Source organism: Microtus pennsylvanicus, chromosome 7 (genome assembly GCF_037038515.1).
Source record: "Microtus pennsylvanicus isolate mMicPen1 chromosome 7, mMicPen1.hap1, whole genome shotgun sequence".
Lineage (NCBI taxonomy): Eukaryota > Metazoa > Chordata > Mammalia > Rodentia > Cricetidae > Microtus > Microtus pennsylvanicus.
This window is the reverse complement of record NC_134585.1, coordinates 99197092-99203500: the sequence shown is the minus strand read 5'-3', so window position 1 is coordinate 99203500 and position 6409 is coordinate 99197092.

The following is a 6409-nucleotide window of genomic DNA, read 5'->3' as shown; positions in this document are numbered from 1 at the left end:
AAAGATCAATATGTCTCACAATAAAAGAATAAGAAAGGAAAGAAGACCTAGATATTTTCTTTTGACACACACAGTAATATATTTATAACAATAGAATCAATACTCATGAAAATTATCCACATTTCTGTTTTTATTTTTTATTTCACACTTCTGGCACTGTTCTGTAATCACAGCTCATATTTATAATTACCCTCTGACACTTCTGTCACTTTCTATTCTGTCTTCTCTTTGCCTTAAGCGAGGACCTCAGCTGGCTGTGTCACTTTTACTCGGTAGGCAACCCAAGTCTTTACTCCAGAGTGGCCTAGATCATTAGCAGTCTTATGAGCATTGAGCTGCAATTATCCATTAATGCTTCATCATAATTGACTTTAATCATCTTTAATGTATATTAGCAATATATACCCCAAGGAGTTCTTTCTCTTGTAGATGTAATTTTTTTCTACTCCTTACTCTCATTGTGAACAAGTCTAATTTCCTCTTGATTGATAATATGAAAGTCAGTAAAATCAAAACTGAATCATTTGTGTCAATCTAAAAAATAAATAAGTACCTAAATATCAAAAGAAATGAGTCCCAGGAGATTCTGGTTACACAACAGCAACTGTCATAAAAGATGGCCAGAGCTACCAGTGTGCACAGAAGTTAGTGGTGAGCACAGCCACCTACAGAAAGTACTTGACCAAGAACATGCTTGGAAACTCTGTTCAACCTCTGTCTAGCAGCACTGCTGTAATAATATGATTGTGCCCAAAGATCGTTGTTTCAATGTGTTGGAAGCACGCCTCTTCATTTTTATCTTTAGAAGTCTCCTTTACGTGTAACCTCTTAGTATTTGCACACAGTTTATTTGGCCTAGGTATCTCCACTTCAGTCCTCTGTTCTTCTCAACTATTATTCTCTAATTGTTTACTGATGTGTTCATTGGAACCAGTCACGGCTGTCAGCACAGTAACTTCTCTCTTTTCCTGCTGGTTCAAGGCAGTCATGTAGCAATCTTGATTCTCATTCAATGGAGTCATTGTTGGGTTCCTCAATGGAAATGTTCTTCCCTCTGTCACTTAGACTTCTTCCAACAAAGCAGATACAAGCACAAGAAGCAGCATTTTGCTATTGAATCACTAAGGACTTCTCTTTTTAAAAAAATCCAACACTTTTTCTAAACTGCTGTATTCTATTTGTGATAGATGTAAACACCTTATATTTAAAGCTATGAGGTTTTAGACATGAAGGTTCATTCTGTGATCATTGCCCAGGTTCTATAGCTGGATGATTTGATAGGTCATCTAGCTGACCAGGCATACAAGAGATTACATCATTCTCATGCTGCTCACTCACTGACTAGTTCTACATGATGAGGGCAAAGACCCCATAATCATTTTAAAGCATATAGGAAAATCTGAGACAATCCCAATTTATTCATGATGAAAAGCATTTAACAAAAATCTCAGTCTGATAAACCAAGAGCAAAGTTCTCTAAATTCTATCAACATTATTGGAGATCTCAGACAGGTAATTGCACACTAGTGCTTGTTAATATTTTATGACAAACTTGCTGGTTCTTAAATACTTGTGGTTGATACTCTCAGTAAAGCAAATTGTTGATGTCCTCCTCTGCCAGTTAGATATACCTAATTTGATCTATTAAAGGACAGAATAGAACGGAAGCAGTACTATGGTGTTCACTTGCATAGGAAGGGGAAAACACCAGGTATGATTTATACAGTTTCTCACGTGCCATGTGCAGTTGTTTCATCTGACTTGTCCATGGACTTAGCAGGAACATGACTAGAAAATTGGTGACCAGGAAATTTGGCAAGGATGTCTGTGGGATGATCTCTCTTTTGGGGTAAAACATGAAAATGTTTTATCCCGTTTGATGCTCACTAATCAACTGTATAAAATGACACATTCTACAGACATCGATTAGAATTTTTCTTCAAACTTTCTTCTCATCACTCAATAAAACAAATATCATCAAAGATGAATAAATAAGAACAACAACAAAAAATGTCATGAAAAGTCCCACGTTTTAGAATCTTGTGGGGGGAAAAAGCATGTTCGGTGAATGATAATATATTTTGAGAGCAGACACAACAATGTTGAATGTTCATAAATAATCAACAAAGACAAATTTTAATCTTAACTTTAACTTACTCTTTTGGGAAAATGGCAGTTATCATCATTGAAATACACATTGACAAAGACTTTTATGGAACTTTTAAGAACTTTTATGTTTTCTTTTGTAACAGACAACAATAAAGTTTTGTCTCTTTTTTGAATAACTGTATCAGAAATTGCATAACAGTGATGAACCTGATGATTGATTCAGTCATTGATAGTTCTGCACTGATGACAGACTCCATGATAATTTTAATCCATGTAGGAAAATCTGAGAAAACCTCAATTTACTCATCAAAACATTTAAAAAAATCTCATTCTGATAAAATCAAGATGCACCACAGCCTTTCACAAAATCCCACAGAATATTTATGAGCTGTGTAAGTAAGCACACATATCCACATCCCAATGTGGCAATGCCATACAGATGTAGGTATAGTGATTTTATTTGTCCAGGAGCTCAGAGCACCTCAGGATGAATACTGAGAAAATGAATGGCTTCTCGGGTTGGAGGAAATAGAGGGATATGTAGAAGATAGGGGATAATGATAGAGTATTAAAATTTTCATAATGAAGAAATAAGACATAAAAGTTGCATGGTGATATATTAGGCAGAAATGAATAGAGCTGCATCCTTGTGGCCCAGTGAGTAACAGAATGATCTCAGAAGGAATATTGGTGAGAATAAAACAGAACAGGACTGGAGATGTAGCTCACTGGTACAGTGCTTTTCTCAAGGATAAGGCCCTTAGTTTAAGACCCAGTATCAAAAAGAAAGAAGTTAGGGGCTAGAGAGATAGCCCAGTAATTAAGAGCTCTAGTTGTTCTTCCAGAGGACCTGTGTTCAATTCCTAGGCCCATATGGCAGCTCACAACTGTCTGCAACTCCAGTTCCTAGGGATCTAACATCTTCACACCAATGCACATAAAATAAATTTAAATAAATTATAAAAAGTAAACACCTGAAAAAAGAAAAAAGAAGCTAGAATAATAGAAAACTGTGCTTAGAAAGCAATGATTGAATTAGATGACAACATAAACTTTTAAAAATTTAAAATTCTAATTTTTTAATATTGAAAATCGATTCTTCACTTATGCAATACAAACCACCCACCATAATCCACCACTCCCACTCATCCTAGTTCCCTCGCCACCTTCCCTCTGCCCCAGATTCTCTTCCTATCCATTTCACTTCAGAAACTATCAGCAACCAAACTGGACAAAACAAGATGCAATCAGACAAGTCAATAGCGCTCATACCGAGGTTGGACAAGGCAACGCAATAAGAGGAAAAGAGTCCCAAGGACAGGCTACAGGCAAAAGCATACCAGCTTTCACTGTTAGGAGCCCCATAAAAACACCAAGCTAATAACCACGACTATATAGAGAGGAGCCAGTGCTGACCCTTGCAGGCCCTGTGTTTGCAGCTTCAGTCTCTGTGAGCCCATAAGAACACTTTGTGTGGGATTCCCCTCTGTGTGCTGTAAATACCACTGGTTAATAAGGAAGCTGCTTTGGGCCTATTTCATCTCAGAATAGGAAAAGGCGAGAATTCCAAACAGATAGAGGAGGAGAGAATAGGTGCAGTCAAAGAGAAGCCATGTAGCCAGGTGGTGGTACTCGGGAGGCAGAGGCAGGCGGATCCTCTGTGAGTTCGAGGCCAGCCTGGTCTATAAGAGCTAGTCCAGGACAGGAACCAAAAAAGCTACAGAGAAACCCTGTCTCGAAAATCCAAGAAATAAACAAATAAATGAGAGAGAGAGAGAGAGAGAGAGAGAGAGAGAGAGAGAGAGAGAGAGAGAAAGAGAAAGAGAAAGAGAGAAAGAGAGAGAAGCTATGTAGCTGCCTCAGGAAACAATGCCGGATGCTGGACTATGGGTAGGACACAACCATGTGGCGATACACAGATTAATAGAAATAGGTTAATTTACAATATAAGAGCTAACTAGCAATACACTTAAGTGATTTTCCAAGTAGGGTTTTAATTAATATAGTTTATGTGTCATTATTTCTGGACTGGGCAACCGTTAGCAAACAAGCAGTCTCCTCCGCCAACAAGCACTGCTTAGATGATTCAGTGGGCTATGTTCTCCTGATGTCCTCCATTCCCTCTGACTCCTCCAATCTTTTGTCCCCCTTTTCCCTTGGTCCTGGGGGGAATAATTTTATAAATCAAAGCATGAATGAGTTCTCCTCTACGTTTTATGAAAAATTCAAAACTATTTGATGCATTTGAGAAAAAGCTAGAGTTGTCTTTGGATATGCACAACATCTTTCTCTCCATTCCCTTTGCAAATCACAGGAGTTTGATGTCTATTTCATGTTATGTGTGTATGTGTACATATTTGTATGCACATGTACTTTTGGTATATATTTGCTGTTTTTCATGGACATTCTTTCACAAACCCAACTTTCACATGTTTTACTAAGAATCACATCTGATTCTTGTTGCTGAATCTACCAGATGTTCACTTCTTTAACCAACTGGATCATTATAAGACTACGTAGATGATTTTGTCACTGAATTATTCATTTTGTCATTTAAGAAAATGGTACATTTATGCATCAGTGGTGATTTGCTTTATCAATCAAGGTTGATTCAGTCTAAGAAATAAATAACTATATGTATTTGTATCATGCAAATAATATAGAATTTGGGCTTAAAGTTACTGATAAATCTTAAAAGATATCCATTATAAAGTTGTAAGTATAACTTTATAGGGACTCAGTTCCCTCGCCTCCTCACTGATGATGTTCATTCCATTCTACTTCTTTGTCCACCTCTGATTATTACTCACCATGATAGCCAACTGAAAATATCTTCTTAGCTTTGATTGACTAAGCTCTCTTTTGCTATCAAATAACTATATTATCTAGTATTTTCTAAAGAAAGTAATGCACCAACTTCCAAGCACACAGGTTGACTCATGTCTTCCTACATGTTAAGTCTCTGCCTTCTCTGAAGTGGCATAAAGATCAAAAAGTTACCCACTCTAGAAATGTCATCTAAGCCATTGAATTCAATTTGAGTCTGTAGGAAGATATTCTGAAAACAGTCGACATTATGAAGTTAGTGGACAAAAAGAGAAACTATACAGAGCAAGAGTGATGGTACTAAGTGGTTTAACTTAATCAAGCATGCCTAAAAGCATCCATAAACAGAAAGGCTATAGTTGTATAGAAGAAAGAAACAGTCCATGTCTTAAGTTATTTCTACTTTTCCTTGCTATTTTTACACTCCAAACTCCCTACATCCTGAAATATGCTAAATTTATGGCTATTTCAAATTAGTTATCCTGGTAAACCATTTTCTAATACACGTATGACAGATGTATAGCCATTTGGAAGCCCAGTTTATTATAGTAAATTACCAGCGTTCTGACAGTAGCCCCTAATATTAACTAATACATTCATTATTTTTGCCTATTTCTATAGGCTAACATTATGTATTTTGGTTGCCATGTGATTTCAGTGCAAATGTACATTTTATGTATTTTTCTTATATATTTTGAGTACCTAATTTATCTTTATTTTTCTGGTGAAGTCAATTTTGTATAGCTAATCTAGTACTACTGAAAATAGATGCTGTTATAGTTTTTTATGATTAAATCAGCCTTTATGGTTTATTACTCATATTCAATATATTCTACAATTTTTAAATGTATATTCTGATGAGTTATGACAATTATATGTAGCTGTATATCCACAGCCCAAATCATGATAAAAATATGCTCATTAGTCAAAATAGTTATTGGTACCATTTGTCACATATATATATCTTAAAATCACTAAATTTGACTTAGACTATAAATCAGTTGAAATTTTGCCATATGTGCAATTTAAACCTTATTTGTGATTGATTTCTGGATGAGTACTTGTTTTTATCCTTTCTATGTGTTTTAAAGGATTGTATTTCTTATAGGAGAAGTTTTCCTGTCCTGACTACCTGTTGCCAAATAACTGACACAGAGGCTTATGTTACATATAAATTCTCGGCCAATAGTTCAGGCTTATTGCTAACTAGCTCTTGTTAACTTAAATTAACTCATTTCTGTTAATCTACATTCTGCCATGTGACTCATGGACTTATGTGTCCTCCAGCGTGTCCTGCTCCCTCTGTGGCTCCTGGCAAATCCTCCTTTCCACCCTTCTTTATCCTAGTGTCCTCGGTTTGATTGTCATGCTCACTATAGGTCAATCATATTCTTTATTAACCAGTGAGGGTAATACGTATTCACAGTACACAGAAGGATTATTCCACAGTAATTTCTCTGATAAATTTAGGAAA